The sequence below is a fragment of the Vicugna pacos genome, unplaced genomic scaffold (assembly GCF_048564905.1).
Source record: "Vicugna pacos unplaced genomic scaffold, VicPac4 SAC-SAT, whole genome shotgun sequence".
NCBI lineage: Eukaryota > Metazoa > Chordata > Mammalia > Artiodactyla > Camelidae > Vicugna > Vicugna pacos.
Genome location: NW_027328721.1, coordinates 41,953,370 through 41,956,771, shown reverse-complemented (window position 1 = coordinate 41,956,771; position 3,402 = coordinate 41,953,370).

Sequence of the window (3,402 nt, the reverse complement as noted above, 5' to 3'; positions counted from 1 at the left end):
CCGTGACGAGGGTGAGCGGGCTCCGAGGCGGACGCCACGGGGTCGCGCCGGCCGGCCGCCCGGCGCCTCAGCCCGGGACGGTCTCGGGCGTTTGGGCGGCCGGCGGTCGGGATCGGTTCCGGGGACGTTGGCGACGGCTGTCGGGCGCCATCTGGCTGCCGCTCTTGAGATCGTCCCTCTTCTCCCGAGCGTCGGCGACCTCGGCAAGGGATGGGGCTCGGCGGCGGGGCCCGAGGCAGACTTCGGGGAGGCTGGCGACACCGGCGGTGACAGTCCCCGTGGCGCTGAGCCGCGGGCGCGTCCTGCTCTCGGCGCAGATTGGACTCGCAGGCTGATGAGGGGGTGACTGTCGCCGCGCTCCCGGGATCTCGTGTGTAGGGGGAAGCCGTGTGGCCTGGCCTGGTCGACCAGCATCCGCCTGTGCCCCTGCAGCCGCGGGGACCGACCCGAGCCGATCGGACACGGCCTGCGCCGTGCCGCCGCGGGGGAAAGGGACGGGGTGTCCCGCGCCCGGGCCGCCGGCGGCTAGGTGGTCCGGCCCTCGTCTGTGTCCCTTGGACGACTGCTCCCGAGGCGAGGAGCGGCCCGGGCCCAGTGCGGTGAGGCCGGGGACGGGCGCGCTGGGGTTCCCGGTCGTCGGAGGCGCCTCCTTGGATGAAATGTTTTCTGAGTCCCGATGGACCCGGAGACGTGGCTGGGCCGGCCCCTGTTGGCGCGGGAGGCCAGGGAGGGCGCCCCCCGGCCCGTAAGCCTGCCCGCGTGGGTTCCGGTGGCATTTGAGGGACCGAGACTTCATCCGGACTCGGGGACCGGCACGGGGGCGTCCTGCGAGGGATGTGGGGGAGGCAGGCTTTCCCCGGCCCGGTGCTCGGGAGCGGTCCCTCGTGGGGGGCCCTCTCCTCGGAGGCGCCTCTGTGGCATCTCCCCGAGTCCCCGGCCACGCGGGCGAGAAACGGGCAGGGCGTCCCCGGCCCGATCCCGTCTCCCTCTCGTCCCTTCCCATTCCCACTGCTCCTCCTCAACCCCTCCCCCTCCCCCTCCCCCCCCCGGTCGATCAGATGGCCCCCGAGAGCTTCGGGGCTGCCATTTATGGGGGTAGGGCTGGGGGCAGGTGGCCGGACCGAGGTCCCGGGGCCCCCCCTGCAAATCGTGGACCCGACCCGTTTCCGGGCGCTGTCATTTTTCCTTTCGTGTTGGGCATTTTCTGCCAGCAGATAGGTGCTGACACGGTCTTTCTCGGTGTCTGTCACCGAGTGTTGGGTCTCCGGACGCGTGTGGGGCTCTTGGGCTTTGTCTCTGCGTGAGCCCTGGCCTGGTAGAAGCTGACTCTGCTTCTGACACTTGAGCCGCCCGCTCGGGCCTGCGCGCCGGCTCTCGTGTGTGCGTCCGGCTGACGTGGCCCGTGGTGCCGCCTCCGGTCTCTGGTGGCCCGAGGGCGGTGGGGTGAGGTGGCGGCGTGGGTCTTTTACCCCGTGCGCTCCCTGCCGCAGGCACCCGGTGGTGGCCGGCACGACCCCACCCTCCCAGGCTCCGTGCCGCGTGTCAGGCATTCTCCGCCTGGGGTCGTTGGCCACTCTCCTCGTAGAGGAACGAGGAGTGGGTGGCGCCTGGCGAGGCTGAAGCAGGCCCCCCTCTGGTGGTTGTCCTCGCCGGGCCCTCCCTTCTGGCTCTGGGGCTTCCCTGCCCCATGGCTCGCTCGCTCGCTCGCTCGCTCGCTCACCTGACCGATGTGGTGACGTCATGCTCTCCCGGGCCGGGCCTAAGCCGCGCCAGACGAGGGACGGGACGTTCATGGTGAACGTGGCCTCTCTTCTCGTTCTGCCTGCGGGCCCCTCGCCTCTCCTCCACCGCCCGTGGGTGGCGGGGGCAAGGAAGGGGTGCGGACTCCGGCCCGACCTCGGTCTCCCGTGCCTCGTGGTGTCGGCGGGGCCGGGGTCTTGTGACGCGGCAGACACCTCTCGCCTCCTCGCCTGCTCGGCGTCTTGTCTCGCGAGCGGCCCTCCCCCGCGGTGGGGGAGGGCTGCCCCCGCCGCCACGCCACGTATCCCCTCGCCGGGGTGCGAGCGTGTCTCGCCTTGGCCCTCTGTGGTGCCCCTGGAGCGCTCCAGGTTGTCCCTCAGGTGCCCGAGGCCGAGCGGTGGCATCGCTTCCCGTCCCCAGCGTGTCCTCTCGGGTAACCCCTGCGGTGGTCGTGTGTCCCGAGCCACTCTCTTGAGCAGTGGGGGAGGGGTCGGGACGGTAAGCGAGGCGTGGCCCCGCTCCCCACCCTCGGTTGGGGCCGGGGCCGCCTCCTGGTCGTCGTCCTCACCCTGTACGGGGGGGACTGACGTGGCCGGGCGCACGCCGGGTGGGTCCCCCCCTCTGCGGGGCTCGCGCCCGGGCGTGGGAGCGGACGTGGTGGGGCCGGGTGATGTGCCGGTGGGGGCGGGCGCCTGTCTCGTCCCCACGCGGCCTTGGGTGCGTCTCCTCGCGAGGCGGCACGGGCTTTCCCCGGCCCCGACCGCGAACGCTCGCTTTTCGGCCCGCTGCTTACCCCTACCGCAGGCCCCTCCTGCCCAGCCGAGCGCTGACGTCCACCTCGGCGGACTTCCGTAGGCCTGAAGGGGGCCCCCGCTGGGTAGGGGGCGATGCGCCCTCGGTGAGAAAGCCTTCTCTAGCGATCTGAGAGGGGAGCCTTGGGGGGTACCGGACAACCCCCAGCCGCCGCTCCTCCATCCAGAGCGTGCAGTCGCCACGGGGAAGCGACTGCCGCAGCGTGTGGGCAGGGCCCCGCCGCTTTGGCGTGTGGGTTGCGCCGGCCCCGCGGCGGGGCCGTGTGCTGCTCTTTGCCTGCTGTGGCCCGCGCCTCCCCCCTCCGAGTCGGGGGAGGGTTCTGCCGGGCCGGGCCGGGCCCGGCGTCTGGCGCGGGGCCGTGCGAGCGCGCGTGCGTGCGCGCGGGCTTTGCCTCCCCGGTGCGTGCCGTGGGGGGAGGGGCAAGGCGGTCCACCCCGACTTTGCCCCCCGTTGTCTCCCCGCCGCGAGGAGCCACCCCACGTGTTCCGGTCCCGAGCCGCAGCCACCGGTGGCGGTGCGTGGGCTACGGGTCGGGCCGCCTCGCTCGGGAGCGTTTCCCCGGGCCGCGAGGCCTGGGGGCGAGCCAGACGAAGCAGGATGATGTGGGTGGTGGACGGACAGACCGGACAGACAGACAGACGGACGAGTGAGCGAGCGGAAGGGGCTACCCTCTGGAGTGGGGGTTAGCCTGCTGCGCGCGAGTCCCGGCGGCGGGGCCGGGGTGTGGGAGGAACCGCCGAGGGTTGGCTGAGGCCGGCCGGCGTCCTGGGCGTCGCGGGGCCGCCCCCACGTGTGGGGGTGGTGGGATCCTGCGCTTGTTTCCCCGGCGGCCCGGTCGTGTCTCGGGAT